This window comes from Melanotaenia boesemani, chromosome 5, assembly GCF_017639745.1.
Source record: "Melanotaenia boesemani isolate fMelBoe1 chromosome 5, fMelBoe1.pri, whole genome shotgun sequence".
Taxonomy (NCBI): domain Eukaryota; kingdom Metazoa; phylum Chordata; class Actinopteri; order Atheriniformes; family Melanotaeniidae; genus Melanotaenia; species Melanotaenia boesemani.
This window is the reverse complement of record NC_055686.1, coordinates 2,082,645-2,097,611: the sequence shown is the minus strand read 5'-3', so window position 1 is coordinate 2,097,611 and position 14,967 is coordinate 2,082,645. Positions and strand designations below refer to the sequence as shown.

Genomic DNA, 14,967 nt, shown 5'->3' with positions numbered 1-14,967 from the left:
TATAACAGGAGAAGTATAAAATACAAACAATTTACTTGCAAGTAGAGAGTGTCGTCCAGACTCGCTTGAAGTCCAGAGAGACTCTGTCTCATTAGCATCAGTTTTTATTCAACCTGGTTCCAGCTGAAGATCAGTCTCTCAGACTGATAGTAGGAGAAAGGAGATTGAAAGGTGCCATCATCGCCCAATCAGGCTGTCATTCTCTAAACAACTGTTTTCTATCAGCTGCCTATCAGTCTCATCTTTCTCCCTCGTCATGAATCTGCAACAACGTTCAGTCTGTCCTCACATACAATGAATAATAACGTCAATGTTCCATATCAGTAATGTTTTATATCAGTAATGTTTTATATCAGTAATGTTCTATATCAGTAATGTTCTATATCAGAAGGAAATGAAAACACACATCATGAAATGTAATTGAGAATAATAAATGAATAAATGCATTTTACAAGTAAAATAATGATTACACTTGTGGTTATTGTATGAGTAAATATGATTGATTACCATATGCATTGAAATTACTTCCACAGTACCCCCCCAGTGGTGACCTCTAGTATCAAACGTTTTGACTGCGTCGTGCTTCCATCGTTTGCAGCAAGTATAAACACAAACATAGCGGAACATTGACGCGTACGCTCACGTTTACAGCAGGTATATCCCATCCTTTAGTATTAATGTGTAATGTGCATCAGTGTCCAGCAGAGGGGGCTGTAGCTCTGCATGAACCTCCCACCTGCCACTCTGTCTGCATCGCAGGCCTATGAACTCTGGGTCTTTTCTTTCAGCCTCAACACGTCAGTCTGACCTCTGAACCCTGAACCACCCCTCTCCTCGAATTCATTACATCACAGCAGGAAGCCGGTCTTTCTTTAGGGAAACATGTGGACCAATCAGCATGCAGCTCAGCTTTGGTCACCTGCAGGTCAAAGGTCAAGCTCTGCAGTCATCGACATGAAGGAAGAAACAGAAACGAGCGTTTATGGTTTCTCTGGACGTGTTTGTGTGTTTCCTGACTTCCAGGTGTTTCCTCACCCCACCCTCCCTTGTTCTGCACACACACGTGTTTGTCCTGCTATCTTTGTGAGGACCTCCCGCCGCTCTGATGTAAACCTCCTCATGATGTCTCAGTCCGGGATCCAGGAGAGTTTTTGTTTTTCAGCCCACATGATCGCTCAGTGACCTCTATCCTGACTCGTGTACGGTTATTGGTGGACATCGGATGGGATGATGTCTTCTGACAGTGCGTAAATGTGTGACTTTGGACTGAACTGTCCCTGAACGTCACACAAAATAAAAACACAACAGTTTCCGTTCAGGCTGATGTGAAGCAGCGAGGTCCCTCTCTCTGTAGGAGGTCAGACTGGATCACATCCCTCACAGCTGGTGAAACACCTGTAGGTGTAGTCCTGGAAAAACAGGTGGACTGCTCCTTTAACAGCCTGGTCCAGCAGGGTCGACCAGAGATGGTTTCTGTCCGACAGGATGATCCTCTCCATCACAGCTCAGCCTCCTCAGAGGTTCAACCAGCAGGTCCTGCATTGTCAAGGCAGATCAACATCATGATGCGTTCAAGTCCTGATAAGAAAGCAGGTCGATGTTCAGCTATAAAGATTAGAACACAAGTTCTTATTATTAAATGAAAACACCTGCAGGATAAAAGTGAACTGAAGCCGGGCGTGGTGTTAAATTACAGCAGTACCTAAGAAGGAAATACGCCTCAGATTATATCGTGATATTGATCTCAGCTGATAAATCTAATGATCAGATGAGTTTTTCTACTATTATTTAAAGTTTCTGCCCTTTTTGTTTGAATGTAATTAAACAGCCAGTTTATCCGGTTGTTAACACTTTAGTTGTCAGGTTTTCTATTCTTTTATAATATTATTACCATCAACCACATTTTCATGTTTTTGTGTTATTGTGTACCGATCGTCCTGACCTCGGTTTATCATGTCGAGCCCTCGTATCTGAAACATGCACCGTCCTCCTGGACAGTTTTTCCTTCAGCCCACCAGAAAACCTGGATCTGCAGGACTCCTTTATAACATCCAAACATCACCAACAACGTCAAACTTGTTGAGCACTCACACTGAATGTTTACGATCTGCAGGTTGTCTTTGTAATACCTCACTGTTAACAGATTTTATTTTCTGTTTTCATTTTACAGTGAATGCAGCACTATTTGCTGTATACAGAAGCTCAGTCCTGTAAATACTTATAATTACGGGGGAAATTGTCAGTGATGGGCTTCCATAGATATGACTTACACAATTTATGCCTAATTTTCTTTAAATCTGTATTTCTATTAGATAGATAGACAGACAGACAGACGGACGGATGGACGGATGGACAGATAGATAGGATTTTGATGTAATTTAACCATATAAGTAAGAAAAGTAAAATAATTCATTTATTTGTTTATTGTGGACATATGAATATATGAGAAAATCAAATTATTTTATTTCATATAAAACAAAGTGAACTCAGAGACCATGAAACAGAAAATTAAGTGACATTTATCTTGACATAATATGACCGTCAGGTTTGCGCTGCTGTGATTGGTTCAGAACTCGGAAGCAGAATTTAGCGAGAAGAAGAAAAAGAAGGGTTTAGAAAACCGTGTCAGAGTGAGACATCCGTCTGGGTAGACGCTCTTTGCGCTGACCCTCCACAGCCCGAGGAGGAGGAGGAGGGGGAGGAGCGCGGGGAGGAGCGGCTGACTCGCTGCCTTTCCGTCCCATCACGGGGACGCGCCCGCACTCACACGCACCCACCCGCCGCGCGGCCAGGCCACCGGCCAGCCTCTCTGCCCCTCTCTTCTCTCCTTTTCTTCCATTTTCCGGTCAAACTTTCCGCTCTGTCCCGGTTCTTCTTCGGACCCCCTTCCCCGCCCGGCGGACACCGGCCGGACCGACTAACGGATTACCGAGTTTCAGAACCGGACCTGCCGTGATTCGCCGACCCGGCCCAGCGGCGGGCCTCAACCTCTGCCCCCCTCCCTCCCTCTCCAGTCCGACCCAACTTTTTCCTCACCGACCGCCTCCGGTACCGGACGGCGCCGTCAGCGGAGAAAGTTCGCCGCTGTCCCGGAGCAGACCCGGTTAGTGCGGGTTTAAACTTTTCTTTAAGGTGGGGGTTTAAGTTGAGACGCAGCAGCGCCCCCACCCTGCTCCACCGCCTGGCTGTCCCGGTACCGACAGGCCTGCACCAGGAACCACAACCGGAACCACGGCGGCTCCACCAGCTGATCTTTGTTTATTTATTTATTTATTTGGGCTTTGATTTATTTCCCGGAGCAGGAGATGGGGGCTGTGTGACCGGATCAGCGCGTGGCTTCCACGAGACTCGCAGTTTCCTCCGGTGCGTAGAGGTGAGTCACGCTCCGGTACGTGGTCCAGAGGGACCGGGAGTGTTCCACAGTCCCTGAAATACCGGACGTTTGTTCTTTTCCTCCACTTTCTGTCTGAGAAGCTGACAGCAGATCCACAGCAGGCCACGTTTCCCCCACAAACTTCTTCACCAGGAATCAGCGACTTAAAACACGACTTTACACATTCATGATGCTTTAACGTTAGATTTTTATTTACAGTGAAAACCAGACATTTACAAGTTTCTCTCATTCTGTGTTTAAATGAGTAAACACAGGTAGATTTAGGTCAGCTGATCACGCTCATCCTGAATCCTTCAGGCTGCAGCGAAGCTAACAGGAAATCTGTCGGTTCTCCTCTTAAAGCAACTTTTCCTTCACTAATAGTTTTCTAAAAGAAACCCACTGCAGCTTTATGTTGTTTTTAACCAACAAGCAGAACTCAAACATAAACAGCTGGATATCAAATCAACCTAACGGTGAAAACGTGGAGGCAAAGGATACCCTTACATGCAACTTTTAGGAGCTAAAACTAATTAAAACACACAACAATTTATAATTATAATCATAATTACATTGAAAGGAGAACTCAAACCATAAAAATATGTTGACTTGTGAAGACGCTGAAGTTCCACCATCTAAAGGGTAGAATATCCACAGATTCAGAGAATCTGAAGGAATCTCTGTATGCATGGGACAGGGCTGGATGCATGGGACAGGGCTGGATGCTGGTGATCTTCTGCATTAAAAGCAGACATGATTCTCTACTGGAAACCACTGCATGGACTCAGGAAGACTTCCAGAAACCACTGTCTGTGAACACAGTTCACCCTGAAATCCATAAATGCAGGTTAAAGCTCCATCATGCAGAGAAGAAGCCAGATGTGAACAGGATCCAGAACCAGCTTCTTCCGTCTTCTCTGGACCAAAGTTCATTTAAAATGGTCTGAGGTAAAGTGGAAACCTGGATGAAGATGTGAACTAGTTTGTGGAAAGCATGGACGGCGTGTCCTGCAGACTAAAGAGGAGAGGGGGCATCCAGCTTGTTATCAGTGGACAGGTGAAAAGCTGCATCTCTGATGGGATGGGGCTGCATTAGTGCCTATGGCGTGGGCAGCAGGGTTAGGAGAAGCTCCATCTGACATGTTTTTACCTGTAGAGAATCAAGTCTGTGTAGCCCCAAGATCACAAACTTCCCCTCCCCACAGAGATTCCTCCTGATTCTGTGTAGATGTCTCATTTTCTGACCCATATGTTTATTGTAGATGGTTGCGTTCTGTTTTTATTTACATTTCACACATACTTCCAGTCAGATAAATGGCACTGTTTAATTTGTGTTAGAAGAAATAGCAGCTTTAGATGAAAAGTCAGCATGTTTCTGGACGTTTCCTCTCGGCAGCTTCTCGTGGACGTGTGAACCGGATCTGGAGGTTTCAAAGTTAAACATGTTGGATGTAAACAGAAACAAACTGGTTTCTGGACTTTTGCCATGTAGCTGCAGGTTCATTTACTCTGTTTGGTGTTGCTCTTGTTTACATCGTTTACTTCGGTGCTGGAGGCGTCCTGGTCTAGCAGGACCGGAACAGACTGAAAGACCTGGACCAGGAGGCTCAGGTCCTCTCTGCTGGTGGTGCTAAAGTTAGCCTGAGAGGCTACAGCCACTCTCAGCTGCCATCTCAGCTATCCGAGTGTGTGAGTGTTTATTTTTAGCTGCATGTTGTTTGGATTCTGCTCTGATCTTATTGGGCAACAGCACAAAACCCAGAACATGAGAGACGGACCCACCTGGCTCAGGTCTGAGTCCGGTTTCTGCTTAGAGGTGGGCTGTTGTCTCCATGTGGAGGCGTATAAATATGTGTGTGATATAAATGTGTCACATTAGCGCTCAGGCTAGCTGATTCCAATGGAAAGTTAGCATCCAGTGTTAGCATTTATCTACAGCTTCCTCCGCTGACGTCTGGTGAGGACAGAGGAAGACGAGGATGACGTCATGAACATCGCTGTAGACCTTCTTCTGGTCTAGTCTGAGTTTATCTGCACATGTATGTATTACTGCAGCTTCAGGTCCACGTAGAAGCCCGGTCTCCGTACCGGTTTTTCGTCTCCGTTTGGCTTTAAAACCTGAGCAGGATCCACACGTGTCCTACACCTACATGGAGGTAAAATCAGTGACGTAGGTCTGATTGCCCAGTTTTTCCAGTTATTTCTACTGGAACTGAATAGAACTCATTAAACTGAGATAAAATAAAGTATAAAGAAACATGGATTCCTGTTAAAAAGCAAACGCTGGACCAGTTTGATGCTAACGTCTTCAGAAGTTCGATCGATAGACGTTCTGATTCAGATGTAGTGGACCGTCCCACTGTCCCGCGTGGACCGTCCCGCGTGGACCTTCCACTATCCCGTGTGGACTGTCTCATGTTGACCATCCTGTGTGGACCATCCCGTTGGACTGTCCCACCGTCCCGCGTGGACCTTCCACTATCCCGTATGGACTGTCCCATGTTGACCATCCTGTGTGGACCATCATACCGTCCTGTGTGGACCATCCCGTTGGACCGTCCCACCGTCCCGCGTGGACCTTCCACTATCCCGTGTGGACTGTCCCATGTTGACCATCCTGTGTGGACCATCCCGTTGGACTGTCCCACCGTCCCGTGTGGACCTGGAGGTGACTTGCTGTGCGTGTCGAGCTGAAGGGCGTTTCCTGGTTTTTGTCTCTGGTTTCTATGGTGATGAAATGGTGATCTGACCTGAAACCTTCTCGTCATTGTCAACCAGCTGCTGAACTGGGTCAAAGAGAAAACTGGACCCAGAGCAGCTTGTAGGGGAGAAGTCGGCCATCTTTATCTGGAGGAAGTTTGACGTTCACCTGCAGGTTTAATGACGGGGAACGTCTCTTCCAGCCGGTTCTGGGATCCTCTTCTGGTCCTTTGTTAGCTTCTCTGTTGTTTTGGTTCAGATTTAAGACCCAGCCTGTAGAAACCAGAAACCGTAGAGTCATCTGATTGTTTCCGTCCCACAGCTCCAGGCTGTTCTGCAGTCTGAGGCGGCAGCGTTACCGTTTCCCACCGCGTGTGAAGGCATCGTGTTCTCCATTGTCATGTGAACAGGATGAAGAGACGCTGGTCCGTCACGTCCAATCAAAGAGCGCCTGCAGCTGGAGTGTAAAATGTCCACAGCGTGGGCGTCGGTGCGAGCTGATGCCTATCTTTAGCTGGGTGTGTGTGTACATTACACTGGAAGTGTGTGTGTGTGTGTGTGTGTGTGTGTGTGTGTGTGTGCGTGTGGTATGAAGAGCGTTCATTATCACATTCCTGCAGGGAGGCCTGTTCCTGGGAACTGACTGTGTGTCTCTGTGGGAGTGTGTCTGCATGAGTGGAACGATCAGGAGGACGATCAGATGTCCTCGGATCAATAATCAACCAGGACGGACTGGTGAGCTGCACGCAGGACTCGAACATGTGGACTTCAGGACAAATGGACGAGGCAATGATAACAAGAAAGTTTGCAACCAGTTTGCTGGTGTGAAACCTCCAGAACCGGATCTTTAGACTGAAGGTGATGAACGAAGACATCTGACAGTCATCTGGACGTCCAGACTCTGGACAATGTCCACCAGTGTCCTGGAGACGGAGATAAGACCCAAGTTTACACGGTTAATGCAGCAAAATGAACCTGAGAGGTTCTCCATCCGGAGCCCAGACGGACCAGGTAGGTCCTCCGGCCGGAGACCAGACGGACCAGGTCGCTCCTCCATCCGGAGACCAGACGAACCAGGTCGGTCCTCCATCCGGAGACCAGACGGACCAGGTCGTCTTTTCTGTCTTTAGCCCTGAGTATCGTCCCTGTTCCAGCTACATGTTGTTTCCATCCAGCCAGTTCTCACCTGTGACTGATGCAGCAGCACATGCCAGATGTTCCAGATGTGCTCCTTGTCCAAATGTTAGTGGGTCTCTGACAAGACAGCAGCTTAGCTGTTAGCAGCTTCCACTTCAAACAGATTTGATTATTTTTACTGGTTAAGTCCAGGATTCCTTCTGTTTTAGCTCTGGTTCTGGTCTCCTGCTGAACGCTGCACCGTCTGAACAGTTCGTAACGTTTGCTGCGGAGCGAATACGAAGCGAAACTCTTTAAAATGGAGCCGAGCTGCAGCTTTAAGTCTGTAAATTTTAATGAGACGTTACAGTTCCAGAAAACCTGCATCAGTCCTGGTTGCTTCCAGCTGCAGGCCTGTGTGGGGGGAGGTGATGCAGCTAAAACCGCGGCTTCTTCCTCAGAAATGCATCACACACATTAACTCGTGATCACATGGTTATTTTTACATTTAGCTGATGGCCTAAAGGCGCCGCTGCCAGACCGCCACGTCCTGGTCAGAGAAACGCTGCTTGTTGTTCCCGGTAGAGCTGCTGTCGTACTGGAGGGAAAGCTAGCGCCCCAACGAAGCAGGAGTTCCTGAAAGTAAAAGACAACCGTCTCTGGATGCAGATGAAAGCTGCAGACTCTGCTGCTGCACGGTGACGCCATCAGACGGGCGGAGGTGCAGCTGATGGTGTCACCTGGTGACTCCGTCTCCAGCTGGCAGCGAACTCATCGTTTACTTCTGTAGGTGGGGCCATGCGCTAAAGTTTTCATGTTGTCCGCTCCTAATTTTTATCACGATTCTTTTTAGTATTTTTCAAGCGTTTGTGCTGAAAACTGAAGAAACTAGAAATTATTTCCACATTTAACTAAAATAAAGCAAATTAAATAAGATCGCTGCCAGGCTCCATGAATAAGGATAAAGTGTTTTGTTCTGGCTTTATTCACCACCGTGAAGCAGATGAAATGAAAAAACTCCGATATTTCAAACAGCAGCGTAACTTCGCTTCTAAACACCCGATGAAGAATATTCTACATGTTACACGTTACATGCTACATGCTACATGTTACAGGCTCGAACCATCAGAATCTCCATGAACGAGGAGGACAGAGTGTTTTTCCTGGATTCGGTTCACCGCTGTGACCAGGCAGCTTCGTCCCAGAATCAGCGTCTCTGAGAGAAAAGGCCAAATTTGGATTTTTAAACGGCATCAGTGATACTTTACGTCTCTGTGGGATTTTCTGCTTTTCTGCGTACAGTAGAACGTCCGTCTGTCCGTCTGTCCGTGCATGCGTTTGAGAGTGCACGCTTGTGAAGGCCCGTGAGCTGCTAGCTGCTAGTAGAGGTAAACAGCTGCTAGCTCTACTCCGTGCTAACTGGCTCACATTCTCCTGCTTTCTGTATTATCAGCTTTTCCTTTAAAGGATTGAACAGAGTTGCTGTGTTGCTGGTTTTTAAGGACACCGTTCATATCGGCTTAATTTGCTCCTCTATACCCAACCCACCGCCACACAGCTGACGTCGTGACCTCGTCTTCGGAGGAAAACGATGCCAGGCCCGGCTCCTCGTTCGGCTCCTCTTTCGGCTCCTCGTTCGGCTCCACGTTCGGCTCCTCGTTCCGGTCCTCATTCGGCTCCGCGTTACGCTCCTCGTTCGGCTCCGCGTTACGCTCCTCGTTCGGCTCCACGTTATGCTCCTCGTTACGCTCCTCGTTCGGCTCCACGTTCGGCTCCTCGTTCGGCTCCACGTTCGGCTCCACGTTCGGCTCCTCGTTCGGCTCCACGTTCGGCTCCACGTTCGGCTCCTCTTTCGGCTCCTCGTTACGCTCCTCGTTACGCTCCACGTTCGGCTCCTCGTTCGGCTCATCGTTCAGCTCCTCGTTCGGCTCCTCTTTCGGCTCCTCGTTACGCTCCTCGTTACGCTCCTCGTTCGGCTCCTCGTTCGGCTCCACGTTACGCTCCTCGTTCGGCTCCACGTTACGCTCCTCGTTCGGCTCCGCGTTACGCTCCTCGTTCGGCTCCACGTTATGCTCCTCGTTACGCTCCTCGTTCGGCTCCACGTTCGGCTCCTCGTTCAGCTCCTCGTTCGGCTCCACGTTCGGCTCCACGTTCGGCTCCACGTTCGGCTCCTCGTTCGGCTCCACGTTCGGCTCCACGTTCGGCTCCTCTTTCGGCTCCTCGTTACGCTCCTCGTTACGCTCCACGTTCGGCTCCTCGTTCGGCTCATCGTTCGGCTCCTCGTTCGGCTCCTCGTTCGGCTCCTCTTTCGGCTCCTCGTTACGCTCCTCGTTACGCTCCTCGTTCGGCTCCTCGTTCGGCTCCACGTTACGCTCCTCGTTCGGCTCCTCGTTCGGCTCCTCGTTCGACTCCTCGTTCGGCTCCTCTTTCGGCTCCACGTTCGGCTCCTCTTTCGGCTCCTCGTTACGCTCCTCGTTACGCTCCTCGTTCGGCTCCTCTTTCGGCTCCACGTTCGGCTCCTCGTTCGGCTCCACGTTACGCTCCTCGTTACGCTCCACGTTCCGCTCCTCGTTACGCTCCACGTTCCGCTCCTCTTTCGGCTCCACGTTACGCTCCTCGTTCGGCTCCTCGTTCGGCTCCTCGTTACGCTCCTCGTTCCGCTCCTCGTTCGGCTCCTCTTTCGGCTCCACGTTCGGCTCCTCGTTCCGCTCCTCGTTCGGCTCCACGTTACGCTCCTCGTTACGCTCCTCGTTCCGCTCCTCGTTACGCTCCACGTTCCGCTCCTCGTTCGGCTCCTCGTTCGGCTCCTCTTTCGGCTCCACGTTCGGCTCCTCGTTCGGCTCCACGTTACGCTCCTCGTTACGCTCCACGTTCCGCTCCACGTTCCGCTCCTCGTTCGGCTCCTCGTTCGGCTCCACGTTATGCTCCTCGTTACGCTCCTCGTTCGGCTCCACGTTATGCTCCTCGTTACGCTCCTCGTTCGGCTCCACGTTCGGCTCCTCGTTCGGCTCCACGTTCGGCTCCTCGTTCGGCTCCTCGTTACGCTCCTCGTTCGGCTCCTCTTTCGGCTCCTCGTTACGCTCCTCGTTCGGCTCCTCTTTCGGCTCCACGTTCGGCTCCTCGTTCGGCTCCTCGTTCGGCTCCACGTTACGCCACTCGTTACGCTCCACGTTCCGCTCCTCGTTACGCTCCACGTTCCGCTCCTCGTTCGGCTCCTCGTTCGGCTCCTCTTTCGGCTCCACGTTACGCTCCTCGTTACGCTCCTCGTTCGGCTCCTCGTTCGGCTCCTCGTTTGGCTCCTCGTTCGGCTCCTCTTTCGGCTCCACGTTCGGCTCCTCGTTACGCTCCACGTTCCGCTCCTCGTTACGCTCCACGTTCCTCTCCTCGTTACGCTCCACGTTCCGCTCCTCGTTCGGCTCCTCGTTCGGCTCCTCTTTCGGCTCCACGTTACGCTCCTCGTTCGGCTCCTCGTTCGGCTCCACGTTACGCTCCTCGTTACGCTCCACGTTCCGCTCCTCGTTACGCTCCACGTTCCGCTCCTCGTTCGGCTCCTCGTTCGGCTCCTCTTTCGGCTCCACGTTACGCTCCTCGTTACGCTCCTCGTTCGGCTCCTCGTTCGGCTCCTCTTTCGGCTCCACGTTCGGCTCCTCGTTCGGCTCCTCGTTCGGCTCCACGTTACGCTCCTCGTTCGGCTCCTCTTTCGGCTCCACGTTCGGCTCCTCGTTCGGCTCCACGTTCCGCTCCTCGTTACGCTCCACGTTCCGCTCCTCGTTCGGCTCCTCGTTCGGCTCCTCTTTCGGCTCCACGTTACGCTCCTCGTTCGGCTCCTCGTTCGGCTCCACGTTACGCTCCTCGTTACGCTCCACGTTCCGCTCCTCGTTACGCTCCACGTTCCGCTCCTCGTTCGGCTCCTCTTTCGGCTCCACGTTACGCTCCTCGTTACGCTCCTCGTTACGCTCCACGTTCCGCTCCTCGTTCGGCTCCTCGTTCGGCTCCTCTTTCGGCTCCACGTTACGCTCCTCGTTACGCTCCTCGTTCGGCTCCTCGTTCGGCTCCTCTTTCGGCTCCACGTTCGGCTCCTCGTTCGGCTCCTCGTTCGGCTCCACGTTACGCTCCTCGTTACGCTCCACGTTCCGCTCCTCGTTCGGCTCCTCGTTCGGCTCCTCGTTCGGCTCCTCTTTCGGCTCCACGTTCGGCTCCTCGTTCGGCTCCACGTTCCGCTCCTCGTTACGCTCCACGTTCCGCTCCTCGTTCGGCTCCTCGTTCGGCTCCTCTTTCGGCTCCACGTTACGCTCCACGTTCGGCTCCTCTTTCGGCTCCTCGTTACGCTCCTCGTTACGCTCCTCGTTCGGCTCCTCGTTCGGCTCCTCTTTCGGCTCCACGTTCGGCTCCTCGTTCGGCTCCACGTTACGCTCCTCGTTACGCTCCACGTTCCGCTCCTCGTTACGCTCCACGTTCCGCTCCTCTTTCGGCTCCACGTTACGCTCCTCGTTCGGCTCCTCGTTCGGCTCCTCGTTACGCTCCTCGTTCCGCTCCTCGTTCGGCTCCTCTTTCGGCTCCACGTTCGGCTCCTCGTTCCGCTCCTCGTTCGGCTCCACGTTACGCTCCTCGTTACGCTCCACGTTCCGCTCCTCGTTCGGCTCCTCTTTCGGCTCCACGTTACGCTCCTCGTTACGCTCCTCGTTACGCTCCACGTTCCGCTCCTCATTCGGCTCCTCGTTCGGCTCCTCTTTCGGCTCCACGTTACGCTCCTCGTTACGCTCCTCGTTCGGCTCCTCGTTCGGCTCCTCTTTCGGCTCCACGTTCGGCTCCTCGTTCGGCTCCTCGTTCGGCTCCACGTTACGCTCCTCGTTACGCTCCACGTTCCGCTCCTCGTTCGGCTCCTCGTTACGCTCCTCGTTACGCTCCTCGTTCGGCTCCACGTTACGCTCCTCTTTCGGCTCCTCGTTCGCCTCCTCGTTCGGCTCCTCTTTCCGCTCCTCGTTCGGCTCCTCTTTCACCTCCTCGTTCGGCTCCTCGTTCGGTCTATTCGCCTAGCTTCAACTTCTCCCGCAGCTTATGGACGTGGAGCAGGAAAAGGTCGACTCTCGTTGGCTGTCGCCGCTCGTATTTCCAGTGTGTTCCAGTAAACAGGCTCAGAGCGGATCACCGCAATCAACCAGAAATTTATCGTGATCATTAAACGCCATCATGTCATCGCACAGCCCCCCACCAGCAGCTCGGGTGGAGCTGCTTTACTTTGGGTTTAATTTAATGTACTTTGTATTTAATTTTATTTTGCTTCATTTTAGATTTTATTTTATTTATTTTTTTAAGTAGATTTATTTTTATTTAAAAGTAGTTTTTATTTCAGCTGCTTCAACCAGGTGGAGCTGATGCAAGAACATTTATTTAATTTTAGGTTTTATTTTATTTTTTAATCTTGTGTTTTGTCTGTTTGTGTGATTTTAAGATTATTCTGTTTTTAGTTTATTGGATTTTTATTTTAAACCTTTCTTCATTTGATTTAATTTGACATTTATTTAGTTTAAATTGTTGTATGTTATTTTAGATTCTGTTTTGATTGTATTATATTTAATGAAATTTAATTCTATTTTATACAGTTTTATGTGTAGTTTTAATTTCAGCTGCTGTGCCGTCAGGATCCACTATTTTTTATTTTATTATAGACTTGGTTTATTTTATGTTTTAAGTGTAAAAAGCAGTTTTTATTTCCGTAGTTTCCATCAGGCGGAGCTGAATGTTTTTCTTAATGAAATTCCTCCGTGCCGTAGAGTCGGGATCATTAATTCGGTTATTCTTCAAGTTGTTTTTTATCTCGTTATTAGTGGACTGTGATGCGTTCGTGAAAAGAGGATTTTTGTGTTTCTCTCTGAAGTTTGGTGTTACTGAGGTTAAAGTCTGAGTCCCTGCTTGTCCTCCATGTCCTCGCCTGGCTGTTTGTGGCCGAGTCCTCTGATTGGCTGGCAGAGCCGCCACAACAACGACGGCAACGGCTGGGAGTTTTCCTTTGAAGCTGGAAAAGTTTCTGTTCCCGTGTGTGTGTGTGTGTGTGAACAGCTGGGCGGTTGGTGTGTCTAGCTGAACTGGGCCGACTGGTTCAGCTGCTGTTAGCCACTGTGTGTGTGTTTGTGTGTGTGTGTGTGTGTGTGTGAATGTGTGTGTGTGTGTGTTGGCATGCCTGCGGCATGAAGTCAGCGTTTCAGCCTGACTCTGTGGTATGACGGCTGCTCGCTCACCTAAACACACACACAATAAGCTTAGAGGACAATCCAGTATCTGCGTCCACCATCTTGTCTGCGTGTTCCTGCCGTGTTGACAGAGCAAACACGCTCCGGCTGCATGAACACGCAAACATGTACAGTTACTGCAGGGCCTCGTCTCAGTCCTCCCTCTCCCCACAAAACATCATTAACTCGTCCTGAAAGGATTACAGGTGGAACAATAATACGATTTTATTTGCTTTTATTCTTTTTAATAGAATCTCCTAAAACATGTAACACGTTTAAAAAAACAAATAAATAAAATAAGCTAAAATAAGAAAAAGAATTAGAGAAAAATAACTGAAAGATGAAAAATATCTAAAAAAAAGAGACAAAATCTCACAGAAAACATAAAAATATTCAAATTTATTTAGGATTCACTTTGACTTGAAATGTATTATTTCCCATATGAATCATAAAAAGATAGTTTGTTTTTTCATTTTACTTTTTCCTACTTTTAATTATTTTATTTGGCTTTTTTATTGTATTTTAATTTATTTTTTTAAATAAATTCAGTTTTTAATTTATTCTGGTTTACCGTGTTACTACTTTAATTTCAATTTTTCATTATATTTTATTTTTTTTTATTAAATTACATTTTACCTTTTTTATTTCATTTAGTCTGTTTATTGTATTTTTTTTATTTCTTTTTATTTAGTATACTATAACCAGTGTTGTGCTAGTTATTGACAAAGTAACTAGTTATAGTTATTTCATTCAAAAAGTAACTCAGTTCTTTTATTACTTACAAGAAAAAGTAATGTCACTGTTAAAAGTAACTTTTTAGTTACTTTGGTGAACGTTATTAAAAATTCTCTCATTAATATCCTGATAACTACAGTGTCGTACGACATATAAAAATAAGTTTTTCATGACTAACCAGGTAACTCAGGCCAGCAGGTTATTTAATAAAAATAAATATAAATGAAAACTAACAGCAGCTCAAACATTTAACCTGCGCTGCATGTTCAGCCTCCAGTAATATATTTTATTTATAAATTTCCTTATTTGTTCACCAGCATTGTCACGGTTTCTGTCAGGTGAATGTGTGTGAAAACGTGTGTGTGTGCTGGTTCAGTATTCGGTAACCAAGGAAACGGGGATGTGTAAAACAGACTGCTTCCTGTTCCACATCCAGGATTTACAGCTGGGAGAGAATCAGGAGGAAGCAGAGTAACTGACGTTGTTTACAAAGAAAAGACCAGCGAACACGGTTTACGTGGCGCCGCATCACCGCCGTAAACAGGAAGCAGCTCACAGCTGCTGGACAACATGTCTTCATTTAACGGACAAACCCACCGAAGGGTAACGGTACTGAGTTACTTTAGAATAGTAGAGTATTAGTTACACTAAGGTAACAACGTTACTAGTAACGCGGTACTAATAACGCTGTCTATAACACCGTATTTAAGTTATTTCCGTGCTCAGGACGCAGCTGTGCGGCGGTCATGGCTTCTGGTACAGAGTGATATGTCTTCACTCACAGACAATCTTTGTTTTCTTTAACCAGCAGCA

The 14,967-nt window shown here is 48.7% G+C and overlaps 3 protein-coding genes across 7 annotated transcripts in view; 2 read left to right on the top strand and 1 right to left on the bottom strand.

Annotated features, from left to right (window-relative positions):
* Positions 1-14,967, bottom strand: part of LOC121640417 — a 1,195,287-nt gene that overhangs the window by 573,917 nt on the left and 606,403 nt on the right. The window lies entirely within an intron of this gene.
* Positions 1-14,967, top strand: part of LOC121640416 (muscle M-line assembly protein unc-89-like) — a 442,453-nt gene that overhangs the window by 268,614 nt on the left and 158,872 nt on the right. The window lies entirely within an intron of this gene.
* LOC121640418 (kinesin-like protein KIF1C) overlaps positions 2,759-14,967 on the top strand; it is a 37,373-nt gene continuing 25,164 nt past the window's right edge. For 2 of the 3 annotated variants that reach the window (XM_041986141.1, XM_041986140.1), the window contains exon 1: positions 2,759-3,373. The gene's annotated coding sequence lies outside the window, so the exon portion shown is untranslated. The remainder of the gene's footprint in view (positions 3,374-14,967) is intronic. The other variant, XM_041986142.1, reaches the window with a different exon arrangement.